The sequence below is a fragment of the Lates calcarifer genome, linkage group LG10 (assembly GCF_001640805.2).
Source record: "Lates calcarifer isolate ASB-BC8 linkage group LG10, TLL_Latcal_v3, whole genome shotgun sequence".
In the NCBI taxonomy this organism is placed as follows: domain Eukaryota; kingdom Metazoa; phylum Chordata; class Actinopteri; family Centropomidae; genus Lates; species Lates calcarifer.
In genome coordinates this window covers 13,137,136-13,161,597 of record NC_066842.1, presented here as the reverse complement: position 1 = coordinate 13,161,597, position 24,462 = coordinate 13,137,136, and the positions used below count along the sequence as shown (strand labels likewise).

The 24,462-nt window shown below is 40.0% G+C and overlaps 1 long non-coding RNA gene across 1 annotated transcript in view; it reads right to left on the bottom strand.

Annotated features, from left to right (window-relative positions):
- Nucleotides 1-261: 261 nt before the first annotated feature.
- Nucleotides 262-24,462, bottom strand: part of LOC108875255 (uncharacterized) — a 43,448-nt gene continuing 19,247 nt past the window's right edge. The window contains exons 2-3 of the long non-coding RNA XR_001959845.2: nt 21,194-21,289; nt 262-547 (exon numbers count right to left, since the gene is read on the bottom strand). This is a non-coding gene — a long non-coding RNA (uncharacterized LOC108875255). The remainder of the gene's footprint in view (nt 548-21,193; nt 21,290-24,462) is intronic.

The following is a 24,462-nucleotide window of genomic DNA, read 5'->3' as shown; positions in this document are numbered from 1 at the left end:
AGCTGCAGTTTCACATTGTTTTCTCTATACTGTATTATTACACTGTCGAGTTAAAGCAGTTTGTTTCTGCAGCCACAACTGCTGATGCAGATATTGACTCCTTTAAGCTGTAATCATTTCATAAATTAAATCAAACTGTAAAGCTACTACCAGTTCAGATGAAGAGGCTGAACTAATTAACATGGTTAAGCTCTGCAACATCACTCTCCAAGGCACTGCTCTCTGGTATTAATTAGGTCACAGCTAAGCTGACAAGCTCCACTGGAAGTGAGTTAGTTTATTTTCTCACCATAATGATGTGAGGGCAGATGAGTGACGGTTCAAGCTTTGACTCGGTGTTTAATACTCTGCTCTTTGATTGGCTACAGTTTGATTATGAGAGTGACTTATCAGTGTGTAATGAATTCAAATCCTATCTCATAGTTGGGTAATATCTATCGGTTCAGTTATTGATATTCATTCATACCTCACAATGATCATCTGCAACCAGGTTGCCACAGACAGTCTACAGTTGCCATGGAGATGGCCGGAGATTTCATCAATGTCACTGCAGGTGGAAGCAAGCAAGATTCCAGGTTTTAATGTTTGTGTCAACATGTCACAGGTGAAATTCATTTCTGTTAAAAAAACAATAACATGCTGAACCGCAATGTAAGTCAAACTAGTTTCTTTTTAACGTTTTGAATATCACATTTCTTGAAATTGCTGCGCCCCTGTGTCATAGAGCGCGCCATTTCCAGCAGGACAAACAGGTTGTGGATGTGTGGGAATATGCACCCAAAGCCCATGAAGTATTCATGTAACCCGTTTCCCTCTGTCAAATGTCTCACCAGAGACACACTATCAGCCTCATTGCCTTCTCTGGGCCCCATCAATAGACTGAAATTAATACCACTTTAAGTATCTTCAGGGCAATCTTTCTTTTTCAGAGGCAATGAGATTACATGTATCTCTATTGACTTGGTGTTATACAGTATGTAAGTGATCTATTTTAATAGGATTAAGGCATGTTGTAAGAGTACTAGGACTCGAAATGTGTGAGCAGCAGTGTGTCCATTAAGTTCTAATGTCTGAACCTTTGGCTCACAAGCTATTGCTGTCTACTCATGACTACCCAAGCCTCAAAAAGTGCACAGCAGTGCCAGACAGCCAATCGAATCATACGGCACTAATTAACTTTCAAGACTATGCAGAGTCATTTCATTACAAATGCTGTTTCCTTTCATCATATCTCTTTGGCCATGTTTCAGCAATCAGTCTCTGAAAGATTGAAAACTAAATTGAGTTTGTGTGCAATGCACCTCAGCTGTCGGTGAATGCTAATTTTGCTGTCAGCAAGTCAAACAACAGAGTGAAAAAATACTACCTGTGGATGAGGCTGTGCAGCAGCACTGACATTAGCATCCTTTTAATGGCACATAGAGCTCCGACACTAATAATTATCTCATCAGGTCAGTATTGTATAACAATATTAAGCTCAGTATCCATGGGAATCACATCCACATTAGACAACTCTGCACCTCATCTGCACTCACATCTATGAATGCCAATATGCAGTGCCTACGTAAAGATTTTGTGTTTGGGTTACCTCATGCAGGAGATCTGGATTTAATGTTTGCCTTTTTATATATATAGTCACGATCTTTCCCTAACCTTTAGCTTACTACAATATCAAGTAAAATAAAATGTCTCTTTGTGTTCACCTGATGAAGTCTAACATCCACTCTCCTTTTAGTTCTGTCATGGTCTCCACCTACTCCTGAGAAAAACATCTGCAAGAGATTTTGTTGCTTATTGCTCCACTATGTTCATTGGCTAGTTGCTAACTGTGTTTGTGTGTCATTTGGTGTCAAGCAGATAATGTACAGTGGGTCTGCTTAAAAAAAAAACTGCCAAAACAATGAGCTGAAAGACGATGTACCACAGAGCAGAGAGGAACTGCAGAGCTGGATTGAACTCTCACTTACAACAAGGTTCATCTCCAGCAAGTGACCACTTTGACAAACAAGTAGGTATTATATCTTACATAGTGATCATAGCTGCTTTAACTGTTCTGTAGTCATCATATGCAAATCTTGTAGAAAACTAGAATTTTAAAATCATTGTCATTGGACATTTAAGAACATTTTCAGAATCATCCAATTAATATTGAAGTTCTTGACAATAGGGTTAATAATATTTTTATACTTTTATCTAGTTGTTATGTTTAAATTTAACAGCACATTTAGCTATTGTATTGTAGAATCACAGAGCCCTGTTATCCTCTCCAGTAAAAGCTGATTTTGTGTCCTGTTTGAGCCGCAGTGACTGTGTGACTGAGCGTCCTGACCGCCGGTCAAGTAGCTTTGTCTGATGACTTAATTAAGGTCACAGGCTGAGAGCACAGTTTGCCCATCCTCTGCCTTATTAACATATCTCTTTGTTCAATACGCTGATGTGAAGCAATGATTTACAGTTAATCAGCCTCACGGCATTACACCTCTTATTATGTGTCCTGAAAAACGCTCTAATGAGATTTCATTTAATGGAATATTTTGTTTACAATGTGACTTATTTGACCAAAACATCATCTATAACATTTTAGGCAGACACTCTCACAAACAGCTTGCACTCTCCATTGCTGCTGCATTGAGCTCATTTACCCAGCACTGAGAGAAAGGTGATAGCTGACAGTGTGAAGTAATCTGCTCTATTGATCATGCTGTCAGAGAGTGACTTCAGTAACTGCAAAAGCAAACAGAGCGAATATTAACCCTTTACTAGGAGGGACAGGAGACGGACAAACAAAGCAACAACGTTATGAGGATGACACCAAAACATTACAGGGTTGTACATTTTGAATATATTCAACAATTTGCTTTCATAACATCACACCTCCCTCTCTTGTGTGAATTTGGGTTGGTCCTGCAGCATGCTTTTACCTGTAAGGAGAGGAGTGCGCTGCGAGGATCATTTACTGACACTGGCGTCTATGGTTTTGGAGATCAGAGGGTGAATCCCGAGGGGGTGTTGATGCAGACTTGTGCTTTGGTTCGAGGATCTGTATTACGTTGCTCCGTCAAGCCCCCCCTTCCATCAAGTTCAGGGAAACAGAGCCCGCTGTTACCCATAAGCCCATGTGTCATTGAATATTTATCATGTATCTGATTTGAGGGGGAGAGATTCCTGAGATGTGGCAGCCCCCCCCTGAGGCCTGCAACTCAACACCCTGTAATAGAAGCCCTAAAATGTGGCTGTCATTTTCTGCCTCTGGGACATGGTTAATTAATTACACATTGGCCTCTACACTTTAACTCTCTGAGCAAACCTCTCCACTTTATTTCACAACTTTATCTAGACTCTGAACTGGCACTGTGGTACTGTATAATACTGTATGTATTCATCTGAGAGAATATGAAATGGAAACCAAATTCAGAGAAGACACAGAGCAGCCTCAACATTTCCTCTGACTGTCAGACAGTAGCTGTCTCTATAGCATTATTAATGTTAATAAGTCGGTCAGCTGATGGAGAATGCAGTGCAACCACTGATGCTCTGTGGTTGCAGCAGACAAACAGAGCAGATGGCAATTATCAGCTTCAGCATTTTAAATTTGTCAGCTCGTTTACACAGGAAGAAGTAACACAACAGATTAGACAGTAATGTGTGAAGGGCATCTAGCTTAAGCTATTTTGAAGGTCTCTCAAATTCAGGTTAAAACATCAAAACAAACAAGTGGGCAAATCAGATTTCACAGAACGAGACTAAGATGGCTACAGCCACACTAGCAGTCAGAAGATCACCAAAATGATTACAATTCGTCCTCCAAAAAACATCAACCTGGTGGTGACACTAGAGGAACAATCAGAAGACCATCAACGTAATTAGGGTTCAATGTCTGGCAGCCACGAGTGTCTGTGTAAAATGTCTAAAATGTGTTAATCCGTTTAGTAGATGTTGAGACATTTCACAGGTTAAGTGAAAACTTTGACCTGCTGATGACACTAGATTAATAGTCAGAGGATCACCAAAGTTAGAGGATCACCAGCGTCAGAAGGATTCATCCTCTGGGACCCATGAACATCTGTACAAAATGTCATGGCAATTTGTCCAAAGGGTGTTGAGATATTTCATTCTCCTTTTTTCCCCCTTTTTTGGGTTTAGTCACTTTTTCAGTTGTGTAAGACAAACAAGTGTTTGATCAAATTGCTACAAACATTACAACCATTATTTTTGAAAACCCCAAAAATGTTGATCTTTGCTACAGTTGCTACAGTAAACTGTCTGAAATTCTAAAAATATCAACTATTCATGTGATTCTTTGTTCAATCTACTATTTTCATGGCTACCAGAAAGATTGTGTGTCTGTGTGATGGTTGCATGCAGACGTCATACTGTATGTACAGCACTGTTAGCACCTTATGTGTTTGATGTACTTTCACTCCTCGTCGCTCTGTGCATTTCAGTTAGAGCCGCTCTGGTGTGGAGGAGATCGATTTTCTGCAACAGGAACATTAGTGATTCTCGAGCCAAGGGTATTAAACTCAAATCATTGTGTTCTATTGTTTGGCATGTCATATTGATTATCTCCTGGGTTTCACTGGCAAGAGTGAAATATTGTAGCCTCAACAGTCTTGCACACACTGGATCCATTTGAAAACAAATAACTTGTGCAAAGTGATACAAAATATCTGTTTAGATTTAATCTTTTCATTTGTGCCATGCTGGTGAGTAAATAGCACATATAAGTGGCAGAATGTGAAACAGCATGTTATACCAAGTTTAAAGGTGAGGTGGGTGTGGATTGCATGGAATGGCGACATAGAGTTCCCATGTGTTGCTGTCCTGTGGTTGCCCCATGGTTCAGATTTACAGTGGGAGGAACAAACTGACAGCAGCATCACTGCAACATGTTAATACAGCAGTGTTTTGCAGTTAGACAATGACAGCACAAAAGGAGGGAAAAACAGTTCAATTATCGATCCTCTGGCTCAAATCCCTCATTATTTCATAGTACCTGTTAGAGTGAAGTCCCCGAGGACGCAACGGCAGAGTCTTCACAGTAGACTGGCTCTGCGTTCACAGAGATGCTTTGTGCATGATAACAATGATGAAACCCCCATTCAGCTAAAATCAATATTCTGATCCATGAGTCACTTTTGCTCTTCTATCTCTCGAATTAGACACAGCAGGTACGGAGAGAAAATGTCCGTTTCTGAGGCTCAGTGAGTCTCACTGAGAACAAAGATTTTTCCAGTGCCATTGCATCATGTTAGTGAATGTGATGAAACTGACCTTTTTCCCCAAACGCAAATGTGAGTTTGAATTGTATAGTTTTCACCTCCCCAGTTCATCTTGTTATCCTGTGCCATCTAATTATGCAGCTTTTATTGCAGCAAACAGCAGTTCTGTCTATTGTCACCACACTCAGCACTGATTCATTGTTTTTAATTAATTTTAAATGTGAACCCATCAATACTCTGCAAATCTTCTGGGAGAAACTGATAAATACAAAAGCTCCATCCCCATTGTACCAGAAACAAAGCAACAGAAATCCATCAATTCACAGAAAAGTTAAAACAATAAACATTATAAAATATGCAGAAGACAGCATGGTGGCTTTTTCTTAGCTGTATTCATCTACTGTGCTTTGTTTTACTATCAGTGTGACATTTACTGTATAGGCTCCATTGAATATGTCACTCAGAAGCATTGTTTCCGTGACTGATGAATTTCGAGTCAAGACGAAGCATGAATTTATTACCCAGAGTGCATATATTACAGCACAAACAACATGTATATTTGACAGTCTACATTGGATCTTCTTGGGTAGATCTGAGCCAGGGGAATGTGGTGTGGAAAATATGGTTATTTGCCCTCAATTCAAATGCATCACTAAGTCTTGTTTTGTTTATGCCTGTTGAATTCTGCATTGAAGGTTGAAACCCACCATTATCCTCTGTTCCCTGGCTGAGTTATTCATCTGGGTCTCCTGTCGTGTCTCCTAAATAAAAAGCCTGCAGCGCCTCGCCAACCTCCCACTCTTCAAGCACTGCAGGGTCTCTCACAAAGCTAATGGTCACACCGGGGCCTGTCAGCCTTCTCTAAAGCTCATCCTTTGTACACGCTCTGCTCCAGTCTTACCCCTGCTGCCCTGCACCTTACTACAAATGTCAAAGAATATTGATTTGGTTCAGAGTGACAAAGTCTTCACTGAGACAGCTGCCTTTGTACTACTGCAATAAAGAAAAAGACCTGACCTTTATACATGCTGCAGCTAGACACTATCAATGATTCATCTCAAACTGAAAATTTGCAGCTGAATTTCCGTCTTATAAATGATTTCATGAGGCATATCCAACCGCCAGCTGCAGCACCGCAGTGGTATAATTGCAAAAATGCTGCCAGGTTGTGAGCAAGCCTCATGAATGCTGCGCCTCTGATGAACACGCCGTCTCTTTTAGAAACAAGCTTCTGAAGCAGCACAAATATTCCTATGAGCCTTTTAGCCTTTTAGTGCGGCTGATAAAAACAGTGAGGAAGCCAGAAGACATCAGCTATATTTCTGACTGATATCAGATTTTAAAAAGAGCATCAGAGCAGTGCCGCAGATAAACAAAGCAGAGGAGGAACAAAGAAAACAAGAGGACAACAAGTGGGCATTTGTGTTGGCATTTGAAAAACCACACATAGTTCCAGCTTTTACCTCTTCAAGATTTGTGACATATTTCAGCCAAAACCTCTGGTTGTAGAGGCCGTTGTTTGAACACCTTAATGTGCTTTGTATCATGGATACAAAAATTGAATATAATGTCCGATAAGCTGCCCCATTATTTGTCAGTGTGAAACAAAAGCATGGCGCTTATCAGAAATGTAATGACGAATGACGAATTGTTGCGCTGACTCAGTGTGGCATGATGCCCGGTGTTCTTACGTCTTGCATGGCTGATATCTAATTGTTTCGGCAGAAAACTCATTAGGAGTCAGTTGGCTGGAAATTCTCGCAAGAGAATCACTGCAGTCATCTGATAACCTCCACGTTCCCTTTCAGAGGAGTTTATTCCAAATCCTCTTACAGAGACACCAAGAACAAAAAGCCTCTGATTTCCCTGAGGTGTAGTGATATTAGCACACCTGATTATATTGTAGGAAGTCAAAATACACTGTGTATACTGTATATACTCCACTAAGGCAGTGTTGTATGTTCTGTGACATCTCGGTGACTTTCCACACTGATAGTAATAAATCTGAAGGGCAAACAATGACTAATACTTTTTCATTTATTCAGATAAATCAGGTAGGTAATTAAGTGTGTGAGGCAAATTAAACGTCAGTTATTGGTATTCAGTCGATTCTGACTCAAGGACTCTGATGGCTTTTTAAGTCTCTGATGAATGTGAGGCAGTGTCTGGATGCCTCATCAGGTTTTTCCTGCAGTCATCAGTCCGAGTTCAGAGGCAGTTTGCCCTCTGCCTGTACTTGTACGTATCCCGGTCCCTCTCCTCTCGCCCTGCTCACTCAGGGGAGCACTTCTCTGTAACGCTAGATGCATCCGTTGCATCTTCATCCCTCATTATTTTACCCCTCAAAGACCTTTGCTGGAAACAAGAGATGCTCCAATCTGAAAGAAAGGTTTAACTCTTTGTTGTGTCACACCGTGAGCTGCCGTGGCTTAACTTTCTGTCTAGACATGCTTTGATAAACTTGCCTGATATTAAATAAAGGACTCAAATTTTTTTTAAATATGTGAAATAAATTTTGTTGTTGCTGAGATACTAACCTATCGACACAGATGCCACCAAAATGCTCAGTGAGATTTTTTAGAAAATTATGTAGTGACTAGTGGCTAAAATTTATATGTTTATATAAAAATAATATATCATGTGCTTGTGTGTGAAAGGTGCCACTTGTAGTAATGAACCCACAGAGAATCATGACCTGACTCTGCAGTTCTTCTCAACTTGACAGAATATTTTAGTATCTTTCAGGTCATTATTTTGGTTTACATTCAATCTCACCACTCTCATCAGCATCATCGCCAGATGCAGAGGTAGATGTCTATTAGCAAAGAAGTTCTATAAACCCACTGCACACGACCTTTCCAGCACCAAACAGCAGCAGACAAAGTTAGCAACTAGCTCGAACACTGGCAGATAATTCCTCAGGAATTAGTGGAGACCAAGTGCAAAAAAGAAAGAAGATACTGGACTTCTTTTCATCAGGTAGCCAGAAACAAGACTCAAGGAAAATGCTAATGTTGCTCCATACCTGCTGCTTGTTTGCTAAGACATTCACTGTATCATCTTTTTAAGTGATGTCACTGTCTTGTTTCCACTGCAACCAAGTGGCCAAAAAATCTGTTATTGTGGGTTACATTGCTTTAAGAGGTAAAAAAAAAAAAAAAAAAAAAAAGGTTAAAAAAAAACATTTCATGCTATTATTATTATTATTATTATCATTATTATATTTTATATATTAACAGAGTTATTGTCCTTACTGTGAACAGTTTCTTTCATTTATAGTTTGTCTAAATACAGTATGTGACCACAGTCAGGCAAAGAGTTTTAAAAAAGCTAATTTAAAAATCGATTGCAGATGCAGTAAAATTTGCTTTTCTTATATGTGCTTAAATAAATCTGTCTGATTGCACCACTAACAGACAAAACTCAATTGTGAAACCCAGCTGATGGTTTCTCTCTGTACTTTACTGCCTGATCTGTTCCACTTTTCAAAGACTCAGTCTGTCTGTCCCCAGAGGCTTTCACCCTGCTACATAATGATTGATTGCCATTTCTATTTCATTTAGGAGTCAGGCTATAGAACAGGTAAATGAATTGTGGGTGGGTGCCTCTATTCTATGAGAGGGGCACTGAATACAGCGTATAAATTATCACAGTTTGACTGACATTTAATACCCTGACATTATTTTAGCTGACAGACAAGAATTATTAGTGTGTCGCTCCGAAACAGCTCGGCTCAGTTTGATTGTGTCACAGATGACAACTAAACGTGCCTGATAAACAGGAAAATAGAGATTGATGTCTAAATTCTTGTAAAATAAATATTACTTTGGCATCTCTTTAGATAGTTTTTCTATTTCTGTTATGCTTTTGTGTACAATGGCCTGGAATTGCTTCATTTTTGAGAGAATGAAGGTATCAAAAACCTTCAGTGCCACAGAGAGAAAATGCCCAGTGACAGCCTATTAAAGACATTTTTTTAAATTGCAGAATAACAGTCAGTGTGCAAAATGTACAGGAGAAACTGAAGAGTGAGTTACCACTGCAGGCTTTGGCTGCAGTTTTGCAGAATTTCAAGTTATTCCAAGTGGAATGCCAAAGAAATCCATCAAATGATTATGTTGTGAGGTAAAATCAATGATGTGTTAAATAAATGATGTTGTTAAGTTGAAGGTGCATTAAATAAATGGTGTTAAGTGTGATGTTGGAATTAGTTCTAATCTAATCTGACAAGGTACCTCTGTTGCTGCTGGCGGTGCTCTAAACTGATCCTGATCCGAGCTGAGCCTTTTAATTGCACTTGAGAGGAATACAGGGAATGCATATTTTTCTAGAGAACGATCAATCAGTCAAAAGGTTTCTTTTGTGGAATTAAATACAAAGTGCTTGGACATGCTAATGAGAAAGGAACACTGATTATCAACAAACCTGGTGTGAAACAAAATGTGAATGTAATAAATTTATGTCTAGTGGTAAAAATCTGCAGTGAGGCTGCAGTTTGATGTTGGTGTTTCTTTCTTGTGTGTAGACAGAAACTTGCGGTCTGTGGCAGGAAGTTGGTGAGGAAATAAAAACTGCAGTCATTATTAATTGTCAGAGTTTGTTGTGCTGAGTGATCAATCTACTGGAGCTGGATTGGTGGGAGGTTGGTAATGGAGTTGGCCATCTGAGTTTGAGACTGAGTCTCTGCAGCCTGACGCACATATTGATGTGCTCCTGCTGCAGAGTAACTCACCACACTGCAGACTTAAGGATCATTCTAGTGTGTTACTTTGTTTTAGCATAGTCAGAAGAGCTTATGTATCTATATGTTTAAATATGCTTTTTTATATTTGTTTAGCTTGTTATCTTTGCCAGCTACATGTATTCTTTAGCCAGTTTGTTTTCTGAGTGTGAATATAACATTCAGTGTATTGCCTAAGATCATGGCCTGCAACATGCAATGCAATTCTTCCTAATTTACAGTGTACAGGAACAGTGTATACCAATGTATACATGTAGGCACAACGGTATGAAATGTGAAATTAGAGAATAAGGGGGAACAACCTGGGAATTTATGGAGAATTTCTACTGTAAGTGTAGCTGCCTGTGAGATAACTATTCCTATATCGATTCCTGTCTAACAATTGACTGCAAAGTATGTCTCTTTTGTGGTGCAGTTTATACTATAACTGGAGCTACAGTTTGCTCAGCCTCAAACTCTCCAATTCTCCATCCTCTCAAAGGTCAGTGCTGTCAGGGTGTTTGGTTTTAACGGCACAAATTAGCATGTTTAAGTTCACCAAAATTGAGCCCCACACAGTTTTACTTCCTCTTTGTGAGAATATCTACCCTGTTCCATTAAAATTAAGTGGTTTTGTTCTGAAATTTCACTGTAAATGCTGGTGTGAACAGGTCATTAAATTGCTATGTAAATGACCATAAATAAAATGAACAAACATACTGCACATTCGTATACAAAGCAAATAAATGCACTTCTATATGACCTGTGTTTCCTGATCTTGATTAAAATCAGTATGAAGTATCATCCATGTCTCACATACATATACTCACATTATGCAAACACTCATTAGCTCCATGTCAGGGGAATAAAGAAGCTGGAGCTGCAGGAAACAGGTGGCTTGCTTTCTCTCTCTCTGTCTCTTTTTTTTTTTGCCAAATGTGAATATTTTGGTCGTCTGCCCTGGACTGAGCTAAAGTTTGGACCTGCTGTGGTTGGCTTCTGGGCTTAGTTCCGCTAGGCACAGGGTCAGTGTACCAGAGTGCCATAATTACATTTGGCTCCCACTCCCACAACAGGATTAGATGATTTGTGGCCAAGAGGCCTTTATAATTGCCCCTGATTACCAGTTGCCAGTGCAGTGTAGAGAAAGGTCAGTTGGTCTGCCGTTCAGACACCCTTTTGGCCCATAATCCCTCAGCACCCCATGTCTGTGTCATCCTCCTCCCACCACTACATCTCTGAGCATGCACAGCGATCTGGATCACTACTGTTGCCTCTCATTGTCTGAATTTTAATTGTAACTCATTTGCCTTCGCTGTTCAGTGGATAGAAAACAGAAAACAAAGAAATACTGCAGCTGATGTTGTAGTATTTCCTCCATGTATGTGGTCTGTGTTCCTCTTTTCAGAGCCATGGGTCGCTCATTATCTTCGGCTGAAAATATGTGACCTTGTTTGGTACTACAAGAAAATAGACATCGCAGAGGTGCATTGTATGAAAGCAATTGCGTCTTTCCTCTTTCCCATTTTCGCCTCTCGTTAAGCTTCATAAGGGCTTTGAAAAATTCCCTCAAGCCTCCTCAGTGTTTTTTCCCCAAATGGAGGGATCCCCCCCCGACCCCCTTTTTTTTTGTTTGCTGCTGAAAGGGAGCCGCTTGTACAGAAATAATTAGCTGTATTATGTGTAGAGATATAGGCATCTCCCAACTGAGGTGAAAATCCTCCTATTCATCTTACTTCATGAAAGTCCAATGTATCTTTAGACTTAAGCCTGTCAGCACAGGCTTTTACTCCATAGAGGGTGAATTCAGCAAAAATGTGAGATAATCTGATATTATTTCACTGGCTTTGTTCCAGACAGTTTGCATATGTAATATCTGCATATTCAGCTGAAAGTCATGGAAGTATTGTTGTGCTGCTGTTATACACTAGATAGTTGGAAGTGTATTTATTAAACTGGCAACTTGTGAAATCTGAACAATGCCTGTGTATGCATTTTCTCTTCTGTCTGTTTTACATGATCTCAGTGCATCTCTGTTATTCACACTCCATTAAAAAGCTAAGTTGTGGCAAAGGATTACACTCTTAAAAACTGTTATATTAATTCACCGAATGAATCCCCAACCTGAGACACTTCTGCAGTCCCCAGGGGATACCTAGCAAGATTGTGGATGGTGAACGGTGATTTTAATATACAATACTTGAACACCTATGTATTTGTGTTTCGAAGAAAAATAAATACACAAATTGGATAACATACGACATGATGCTGTTCTTTACTATACTATTGTTTAGAGCAGAAACAGTTAGTCGATTAACCAATTTGTTGATTAGTCAGTTATTATAGATATATTGTAAGGATCTGGTTCCAGCTTCTCAATTGTGAAGACTGACCCTGTTTTTCTCTGTTTTGTATTGAATATCTTTTGGCTTTTACTGTTTTCTGACATTTTATAGACCACACAATTAACTGATTAATCAGGAATACAAATCAGCAGATTAATTGCTAATGAAAATAATCATTAGATGCAGCTCTAGTGGTGTCAATCTATTATTACGCCATCAACTCTCTAGCTGTAAACGTATGACTGCACTGGAACATACCTCGGTTTTCCAGTCAGTTTTAACACCTTAAGACCAAGAGCACTACAAAACTACTTATAAAGTGAGCAGAACAGTCGACAAAGTAATGAAAGGTTAAAATACCCAGCTTAATGCTAACTTGACAAAACCTACTGACACTGAACCAAAACATAAACAATGCCACACAATCACTGTGTCTTGCATGGATTCATGTGTGTAGCCACCGCAGCCTCTGTTGTTCTCTCTGCAGTGACATAGTGTTGAATCACCTAATCAATACAGTATTTTGCTCTTAGCATGTTTTTTTTTGTAATGCAGCCAATTAGAAAAGTGTCCTCCACTCTCACAGAGGCTGGTTTTAATATCTGCAGTCTCATAACAAATCCTTTTGATTTGTCTTTGATGAGCACTTCCCCCTGTAAAACCATGTTAGCTGCCTCTGGATGAAGGACTCTGAGTGGGAATTATAAAAAATTTATGTGAGAAATGCCACTTTAAAAAGTGTCAGTGAAGTATCACAACATGTGCGTTATTGTTCATCGTTGGGTGCAGCCAGCCCACCTCCTGAGGTCCTCGGCTTTTCAGATAATGTGAATGACCCAGCATGACTGTTTGTTCTCCAATTTGTTCTGCAGTTTCTCTGGGTCCTGAGAAGTGCCTTTGGCTTGAAGCAGTGCTGCCTCTGAAGCTGACTAAATTGCTTAACTGGGTGAGAAATGAAGATTTATCTGCACATATGTGAGGCGCTCTGGGTTCAGTGTTTCTTAACCTCCCAGTGCAAGCAGTCAAGAGTACACCAACTGAAGAAAATATTATACATTTGAGGTTTTTGTTCAAGCACAAATCAACATATATAAGGTTTCTATCCATTGCTTATCATAACTTTTAGTTTCACACACACTTGCAGTATAAAATAGTGACTCAACTTATTCTGTACTTACTTGGACTATTTTATTTATTCTGGCTCAAGCCCCACACTATCGCCCAAACTGCCACTCCACCTTCATTTCCTGCCAGGCCCCACTGTGGGCTCTCCCTCATCTGACCTCTCACACAGTGAACCCCATGAATGGACAATAGTGCCCTTCAGTGGGGCCCCATGACCATAGCGAAGCCTGCAGCTGGAGCGCATAGCAAGGCTGCTCCGGCCCGAGGGCACGCAAACAGCTGAGGAAGATCACTGAACTGCCAAGGGGATTTTTGGAAATGCTCGGGGAATCACAGATGTGAGGGATGAAATGTGGTCTCGACACCATGTGAGGGGATCAAGAGTTGGAGCTGTTTATTAGATGCCAAGGAGAAGCGGCCTTTAGCAGGTGCTCAGGGGCTGGATGGTGGATCTAGAGGAGGGCTGCATGAGGATGAACCTCTGGAAAGCCCCAGGGCTATTTTTCATTAAACAAAGGAAGCAGGGGATTAGGGCAGTTACTATAAAATCCACTGGATTTCTTCCTGGATGTCAAAATAAATTGACAAAATAATTAAAAAAAAAGAATACTATGTTTCTGGGTGAAGGAATAAAAAGCGAATTCTGTTTTTGCCAGTTACATGATTAAATAAAGTGGAGTTTAGTTTTGAGGTACTTGCACTTTACTTGAATATTTGGATGTTATGCTACATTATACTGCCCACTTCACTACATTTCAGAGGGAAATATTGTACTTTAGATGGATAGCGCAGACAAAAAGCTAATACTGAAATTCCTCATGTGAAATAACAGGAACTACTGTAACTTTGTCATAAAACTGTGTGTTTATTTAGGACCCCATCATAATAGTATGAAGCTAATTGAGAAAAAAAATACTTAATATAATGGAACATTATGAGTTATTCAGACCCATTAATTTTCATTGTAAAGATAGATCAAGTATTTTGTTTTGTTTGACCAAATTACATGCTCCATGTGGCTCACAGAGAGCTGATGGTGAATTTAATGGTGTTATGGAGCTTGCTGATGGAGTATTGACCTTTGCATTGCTTGTGTAATGAATGATCAATGTCTTTTAGTGAACAGGGGTCTGTAACATGCTGTCATTGCGGCACGGCTTCTTCTGACATCTTTGTATCGAAAACTTTGGCATCTAAGCAATCACTGTTTGGTGATTAGGAGCTTGTTTTGGTGCCTCTGTCTTTCCCCTGAAGGATTTCTAATTAGATGAGAAAATCAATTATGACTAACACACACCAAACATGTCTTATCTTCAGTTGCCAGAAAGATATTTGGTAGTTTGTGCCACGGGGCAAGTGCAAGCAGAAAAAAATATATATGCTAATGAGAAGCAAGAGGAAAAAAAAAGTCAGTGTGGGAATAAATCCATCAGTGTAGTCTCTGGACAAGATAAACAAGTTTAAAATTCTGCCATCATCATCATCATCATCATCACCATCACAAGCCTTCCTTCTCCTCCAGTCCTGTAATGATATGCTGTCCAAGAAGCCATTTGCTCCAGCCAGCCCGGCTGCACAGTGAAGTCGTCCAAATACTTGCCGGCGCCCCCGCTCTGCCTCTCCAAATGAGTTTTCATTAGCATAATGGTGTGTGCTGCTGCTTGGTGATTTCTTTTAATCAACCCCGGAGTCACTGGTAATTAGTAACAGACGACTAATGGATTCTGATGGACACTCTTGGCATTCTCTGACTTCTCGACGGCCGATTTTATAGTAAAAGGAATATCAGTGGCAGCTGCGGCCGACAAATGTATTCATATCGTGGGAATGCAGGCGAATTAAAATAGGTTGACATAGATTTTAAAACAGCTGTCTCGTACTGAATTCAGCACATTTCCATGTTTGCTCCTACCTCAGCCTTTGTCACTCAGCACTGGCTGTCCTCAGCAACATTTTTAGCTCATTCGATCTCAGATTTGACATCAACCTAATCTTCCCCCACAGGAAAAAAAAACTGTTCTCTGTGCTGATTGGAGGAAATTGACATTCCCTCCGCTGTTTCTATCTTTGACTGTGTCTCGCAGCTTTGTTTCTCCACAGGACATGTGGTGATTGGAGTTCTGAAAGGTAATAGGAAGACTAATATCCAGCAGTGCAGAGACACAGAGTGAGACACTCGATGCGTCTGCGGGGGGAGGGGTGGGGGGTAAAAAAAAGTTGTTAAAATTCATAGGACAAAAAAAGGAATCAACTGCAGAATATATTACACAGCATCGACTGTTCCAAGGACAGGAAAGGTCAGACTGCTCGTCTGGCACACTGTCTAGCAGTCAATGGGACTGGTGGGACCACATTGTAGAAAAATCGGGGATTAAAGCTGCAGAATGGCAAACCCCAAATCCATACACACAATCTGTGATGGCTTCACTGCATCACTGTACACGTGTATTGGTATATCTGTCCCCTGACAGCATGTGTGGGCTTTTATATCTGTGGCACAAGCAAGCCCATCCACAGTAGCCACTGACCCATTTCTCCTTTCAAAATTACCAGCCACACAACATCTTGATGCTGCTCTGCACTCGGTTGCTCTGACCTTTGATAGAGACAGACTTGGAGATCATGTACCCTGCAGACAGAGTGCTTGTCTCCAACCTAATCTGTCCTGAGGCCGAGATTGATGCCGTCCAGGGCTTAGAGACATTCAACACAGACATGTTCCTTCAGCAAAAATTCAACAGGATGTGTTACGGCAGGATTGCAAATTACCAAAGTTGTTTAATCACGGATTGATAAGAACAATAGTTTCCCAGGAGACCAGACTACTACGCATTTAGCTCCCAGACATACAACCTCCCATACGTCATTCTTTGTCGTTGTGTTTGCTTATGGCCCTACTGTTTCTTAAATATACACAGATCACTCACGCCTACACACATAGATACACACACACAGAGTGCCCAAACTGGAGCGAAAAATTCAATAACCTTTAACTTCCCTTTCTTTTCTCACGACTTTCCACTCTATCACCCTCTAACCATCAGCTCCAAACGTACACTCGCTTTTCTTCCTCAAAGTTCCTTGTTCAAAGTTATGGCAAAGTGAGATCAAATTCACGCAGAAACCCCACCCAGCCCGCCTCCCCCTCCTTCCCAGGGACTCAGTATTTCAACACAGGCCGGGAGGCTGGGTGTATGTACGAGTGAGAGCCACACCCCGCAGCTGTGCACCTGGAACTACTCCCATTCCAGCATGGCAGTGAACCCACACACCTGTTCACACCTGAGGCCTGCGCCTCTGGACCGCCACCTCCTCGCCTGCCTTTGTTTCATCCATCAGCTCATGAAACTGACACAGAGAGCAGGCAGTAGAGAAAAAAGAGAGAGAGAAGGAAAGAGAAAGAAAAAGGTGTCAAGACTATCCATGTCTCACCAGAGTAATGTCAGGTATGTAGCAGCCGGAGCTCAGTGAACCAAACATTATACGAAGAGGTCTGCGTCTGGTTCGATTAGACATTTGTGCTGTTTTTCTCATCACTGTGTAATCTCACCCAGCCAGTTAAGCCAACACCTAACACGACATGTTAGAAAGATGAATTCCAAGAAAATGGTCGACTTGTTTTCCTACTTGGCGATCAGTTCAGGATAGAAAAGGCCGTATCAGTTCTGTCAATACTTCATAGTAAGAACAGGTGTTGTGTGATAATTTGCAGCTGTATGTTCTTTATCACATCACTGAGCTGTATTTATGTCTGTGAGCTGCTGGTTATTTTATTGAGGAGGCTCTGCAAGAAAGATAAAAGAGCAGGTTCAGTGAGGAGGGTTGGTGTGTCTGTGGCTATGGATGAGAAAGGCTGAACTAAATTTCAGAATTTTATAGTTTCCAGCATCAGATTTCCTCTAATTGTGCAAACACTCATCACCATCCCTGGAATAATGCCTCTCTTTCAACTCTCATGCTTTTACTGGCTCAAAAATATACAGTACAGTAATGATTAGATATTTCACATCCTTTTACTTTATGTGTACACATAAAGTTACCCTGGACTGGACAAAATCACAACTGTCTTTGACAGCAGAGATTTTTAATTCCCAATTTCAACACTTACATTTATGCATTTTTACATAAATAACCCTTAAAATGCCTGAAAAGTTCAGCTTTATTTTTAATTTTGAGTAAATACAACTGTGGTAAAATATTCTAAAGTCAACTTTCACTAATTTGACTTTTCATTGATCTTTGGATGATGCTCCAGGGGCTTCCTTTGATGTTTATAACATGGTCAAAAGCTCCATGAAAATAGAATGTTATTTAAACCTGAAAACAGTGTTTCAAATCTCACATCTCAGTGACTCACTGACCAAAGACCAAAGTTAGAAAGAAATTTTAAGAGTCTTGGTCATAAATCAATAACAGTGTAACAATTAAAAACTCTGCTAATCTGCGTCATCAGGATTGTGTATGAGTGGTTTGATTAAAACTGATTGACAGGCATCTCCCTGCCAACACAAACAAGCAACTCAATGTCTGTCAGATTATGATTTAGATTCTTATGTTGTTTGATTCCAATTATGTAAAAAAATACCTGGCATCACCTTTTTCCAACACAGCCCCACCCTCCTCCAACCAGAGAGATGACTAATCAGAAAAACAGACCTGTCTCATGTGAAACAAGTTAGCACATCAATATGCATGACTGACAGTGGCCCTAAAGAATACTAGTTATAAAAAAAATCTGTTAGCTTTTTTTAAAGATTTGATCATAATGGTGAAATAATATGAGTTTTGTTTCTGTTTGTTATAAAATCCTTTTGGCCACCTGTCAGCGTCTCATTGCAAGGCCAGCACAAACACTCTTTGCTAATGACTTGACCACTCCAAACAAATCTGGGAGGTCTTGAGCAGACTCAGTTGCTCCACAGTGGGGGCTCCCTGCTCTCTCTCCCCCATGCCTGCTGACAGGTATCGTATCAGACCATCTGTTGTGCTCTCTCACTGGTGTTCCACCTTGACAAAATGGACGGAGTTAACAAGGGAATCATCTGCTTCTGCAAGGGATGACCACCAGCATGCACAAACACCACAGAGAAAACAGTGGACAAGAGCAAAATGGCATCTGTTCAACATGCCTCATTTCATTCTACATCAGTTAAGTTTCCTACATGTCCCAGAACAACTTTCAACAACTCCCAGAAAAGGAACATGAACTTTCCATGTTAATCTGTGACTATATAGTTTTTTCGGAACATTTTCTCCAACATGGTTGTATATCTTTCCCCCTCTGCTGATAATCAAAGGATTTTTCATCAGTGTGGTTTTACATTTGATCTAAGTTTTTGATGGTGGAAAAATACATATCTGATATCTCTCTTTGCTCCAGTTTCTAGTTTCAGTTTTTGGCTTTGAACTATAATGCCTGACAGGGACAGAACTTGGACAAATCATCTACAGAATGTCCTACCATTTTTTTTTTTTTTTTACAATTTTTCACACTTTCATTTGTATGGAATGAATCCACTGTCCCATATCAATGCAAAGCCCAACTACAAGTGATAAATCACTGCTATTCAAAAATATTAGAGTATGCTTTTTAGGTTCATGTATATACAAGCAAAGCAAATGTATTATTTTAAAGTTTCTTGTAGAGAGAGATGAAGTACTGCACAGATCTGGTATCATGTAAATAAAACAATTAATTAATAATAAGAAATAACTTTTGGTATTCTTCTGTATGACTGTATTCTGAGAACTGACCACGTAATTTTTCTCTGGTTTGTGTATAATTTGCTCATACATTATTATGGGCCTGTAATCTAATGTTAAACTCTATTGTAGTTGCCTAGAAAATACGTTGACATGACTCTACATCAACTTTGTTTTCATCATGTGAAAACGGAAAAAACAGAACATCTCTAAATAACAAAATGGATCCAAAAACTGAAGGTACACTGCCAATGTCTGTTTTTATTTATTCTTCCATTTTCCAAGAAGGGCATATTGGTTTGATTATCATCTTGATTTAAGTTTATTAGAGAATAAAGCAGTGTGCCTGAGAAAACAATAACGCCAATAGCACTGGAATGTCTCAACAATGAGCGCTGTTGTCAGTTTAAATGCCAGCCATGCGTCTCTGCTGGGAACGGATGTCGTTCCAGTTTGGCACAGATCCCACTGAGGTAGCTCCAAAAGGAGGCCACCTTTCATTCTCCTCAGTCTCTAAGAATAATAAACTGTATTCTCTCCCCTCTCTATTTGTATCTGACCAATGCTCTGTATTAGCCAAGGCCATCACTGGTGAGAGCCCAATTAGAGGTCTGAGACCGCCCCGAGGGCTTATTTTCTGCTCTGTGTTTTGGGAAGCCAGTTGCCAGGCACTGCCATGTGCAGTGAAATCATTAGCAACTCTCTGGCACGTCACTCTGGGACTCTAAATACTTTAATTCTCTGTGGTTGCCTCTGAATTGACTAGTTGGTCATCCACGAATAACACAGGCTTTTCTATCTGAACAAGCATTCAGAGTGCTGATATGGAGCTCTGCTTTTATGTTGCTGTCACATTAAAACTTTAGCTGCTCAGGGTCTAATTGGCAAAAACATTAAATTTATTAGTCTTTTTATTTTTATTAGACCTTTTATGAGTTACCTCTAAATCAGCCTTTGAACAGCTTCATGTGTTACACCTTCATTTGTTTTACTAGATGCGGTAACAGCTTGAAATATTTGTATTGTCATGTAATGTATTCAGTTTTGCAACAAGAATTATTACTGTTAAAGCTATGCCAGGTTCAACTGTAACATCATCTTTGCCAAACCTGCTGCTAACTCAAAAGTAAGGAGACATTTGAGGAGGAAAAAAATATATCCTACACATTTTCACATCATGTGACATGAATAACATGGCAAATAATAGCAATATAAACTGCCAAAAGTAAAAGGTCAGTGACTGAAGTCAACTAGAGATTGTTACATCAGTATATCAGAGACAGCTGGACTGTTCAAAACAGACCCAAAACACTTGTGGTCTCATGCAACAAGTGTTCATAGTGTAAGACCACCCACACAGTCAACACACTCTGACAAAAATCACAATTTGTTTTTATTGCACCAGCCTAAAAATATTGAAGAATTCCACCTGAATGAGCTGCTACAAGATATATGATGTGTGTAACATGCCTTTGCATTTTAACATTTTAATCCAAGCCTGAAGATTTAAGATTTAGGTCAGTAGGCATTATGAATGGAGGCAGTTAAAATACTATAGATTGTAATTCACAACAAAAGTATCACAGCTACTTGTAATGTTAAGTTGTCATGTTATCAAAACAAATATGGATGCACCTGCAGTGGCAATGGGCACAGAACAGAGCCAACTAAATCTTTCCATGATTTATTGGAGGAGAAAAATATTAGCATCAACAAAGGAAAAGAAAAGAGAAAGAAAAGAAAACATGTTGGTCTGGTCAGATTAACCAGTGAATATTGTTCCACTGTTAAACACCAAATCTGTATATTGATCATGTCTTTTCAAAATTAATATGTGCAGGAGATGATGTATTTTTGTTATGAACTTTAGTTACACAAGTGTTATTTCCTTTCCTACACAGACCTACAACCTTGTAGTACTTATGTTAGTGATCTTGATCTATTGTGGCACCATTTGGTGCAAAAGACTCAAACCAACAAATCAATCAACGTACATCACTTTGTACAGAAATAACTGGTCATTCATTAATGTTAGTTATTAGATCTGTGGGACCCTGTGAAATCCTTGCAGCACTCACCAATGATGGGTACGCTGGGGTGAAAACGATCTCACTCATCTCCTGTCCATTTGTGGGATTAATCAGGTGTGACTCCTGAGGTTCAACAGCCACAACCTGAAACATGTCGAGGATGTGGTGTTAATTTAGAGGTTGTGATAAACCAACAACATTAAAGGGGACTCAACCCAATCATCATATAATTCATTAGAAATTAACATGAACCACATAACCATCCTTATATTAAATACATTTTGCGTGGTGTTTGCGATGATGAAGATGGTGATGTGTGTTGGAAATGGTGTCTTTGTCTAGTCCATGGTTCTACATGTATTTTTTATGGGAGAGAAACATTGCTTTAGTTCTCTGTATCGACTTTTCTTCCACATAATATTCATCAGTATATGAACATATGTAAATTAATGTAGAACTGCATTATAAAAATACATGTGTATGTGTGTATTAATAGCATTAAACATATTAACAATGTGGAGGTCCCCTAAGTGCAAATTTACCATATGGCCTCAGCAACAAAACCACATAGTCTGAGAGGAGGGGGGGCGGAAGAAAAGCCCTGACCTTTGGCTGTCTACAAAGCATTCCCCAGACTATGGACCCATTGAACTGAGGTTCTTCAGAGGTTTTATATAAAGAGCATCTCTAATGTGACCGCCATGCACAACTCACCGCAAATACTAATGTCACCCAGGAAACTAATTCTCTGTGCAACTGCCAATGAGCTGTCATTACTCTCCAACTAGACTGCAGGATGAGCCCGCTGCATTCACGGCCTTGTTGTTTAGGTGCTTTGTTCTTATGTAAAACATGTACTCTTGTGTTTTCTCTCTTTGTCACACACACATGCACAGGCCTTCACACACACGCGCACACACACACACATACACATGAAACCCAAATGTCATGTGTCCGTCAGTGCAGTTTGTAAATCCAGTTGGTATTCTTGGCTTCACTCCACCGAGGATATCTGTCTCCAATTCAACATCTGTTTAACAGTCCTGTCAGCTGGAACAGTGGATAATCTCTAATTCTTCCAAATGTGGCACGAGTCGTGCACAACGCTGGCTACAAGTCAGGGAATATAAGAAAAATAAAAGCACATCCAAGAAGCTCTGCCAGGATATAGATTAACTGCAACTGGCTCTTACTTATGCATTTGGTTGGTACTATCTGAATTTTACAGTATCACTGTGCCTCCAATGGTCCAAAATATAAACACTGAGACTCATATTTAATTTATTGGCTGCGATGTTATTTTTAGTTTAGACCATATTTAGGTTTTTGAAGCCACTGGGCTGTCAGTTACTTCAGATGTTGTAGAAATGGCTGTTAGAAACTCTCAACACATTTTAAAAAGTCTTATCCGCTCATTGTGTTTGCTCAGCCTGTATACTCCATCTAACTTCTTGGATTTAGTTGGTGTTTTTATGATGTTTATCAGGTGTGACAGCTCTTTGTCGCGACGATCTTCATGCTTCATAATGTCTTCAACATAATCTACCGCAGACCCAAAAAAAGGATGAAAGGGAAAATATCTGCAAAATAAGTGGGAACACAGAGTGATGTGTCACCCATGCCTCTTGTGAATAGCTTGATTAGGATCTAGCAACAGCACATTTTTTTTGCACTTTCAGCCGAGACTTATGTTGTTATTCCTCCGCTCCACTGAGAAGGCAGAGGAGGGCTTGGTGTAAACACAACACCTAGAGAGGGCTTTCACTCTCTTTCTATGCAGGTGAGAAGCAGCAGCAGCAGCAGCGGCTCTCGCTCCACAATACACCTCTGGAACATGAGCAACCCCCCCGCAACAGCTATCTTTTCACTGGGTTCGGAGGGGTCACTATTTTCCCACCAGGGAAACTCTCTCTAAGTACATATGCGATGGATGCATTATGGCCTCTGAATGAGCATCGTAGCTTTCAATGTGCATTCCACTGGGTTTCTGTTCTTACAGAGGACCAGTGAATAAGAAATCAGCATCTCTATAAAACGCTCTTTTTGGCACACCCCACCCCACCCCTCCTCCTAACTCCATCTCCATCCGCCCCCCCTCCCCGCCATTCTGTGAAGTTTGGAATCCATAGGAGGTTTATTTGAGATGCAAGCGCGAGTGTGAGAACACTGGGCTTGGGAAAAATCCCTTCCTTTGCCCTGAATGGGGGCATTTCAAAAACCGGACGTTTTTTCAGGAACTCCTTCAGCGGCCTCGTCCTCTGTCAGCTGAACAAAACACTGCTGCCATTCAAGAGAAATAAAGCTTCATTACTAGCTAATTTGATTGAGTGTTATTGTGATAAAGGATTTGACTCATTTAAAGTCTCTCCCCCCTGTGTTGTTACTGTTTAGTCATATCAGGATAATAATTGTAACAGTCCTATCTGGTAAATATGTTCAAGGCCTGACAATCATTTGAGGGCACGGATCAGATGCTTTATCCATAGCTGAGGTTCTGCTTAGCTACTGGTGCTCAGAAATGAAAAGAAAAGTCAGTCACACAGTGATACCCAGCTGTTTCATTCAACTCAGCTTCCATTTACACTTTCTACAAAACATCAAAGTCGGTCGCCGTCAGAGTTGAATCACAGAAAAAAGGACTGGGAGGAGGAAAAAAGTGCAGAAGTCCCTTTAAACTCAACATCAAATTGGCTTTCATGAGGACCAGTTTAAATGTCACAGACGTGAATAATACATTGCATTTGGAGGTTATTGGGTTAATTTGTTATTTTAAGACTTAATCGTTTATGGCGTTTTTTTTCTATTCATGTAGTACAGAACATATTTTATGGTATAAAAAACAACCTTATTTACATGCACCCTCTCTGCACACATTTCAACAACTCAATGTTTGGTTGAGTCCATATTTCTCTTGCTCCACCTCATAGGAGAGACAAGAAGAAGTATTTTCTGTTGACACCCTGATTGTATTTTCAGTAAGGAACTACCACTACAGACCAGATGAAAGGATGATACTGTATTTGCAGAGGCCTTGCCAGTGCAGCATAATGAGGTGAATTCAATAACATTGTTGTAGAAACCATTCATAATGAGGACTAATGCACAGATATGGACAGCAAAAGGAGGCTGGCTCTGAATACTAACTCAGACTTGGCTCGTCTGTTGCCAGATTCTTTGTTGTTTTCCCTCCCGGTGGCTTTTGCTCAATTTTTGCTCTGCACCCAAATTTAGAGACTTCTAATGACATCGTTCAGACTTATTCAGAAGGGAGGCTTTCAGTAAGCCCGTTGCATAATCACCCACAGACTTTACATATC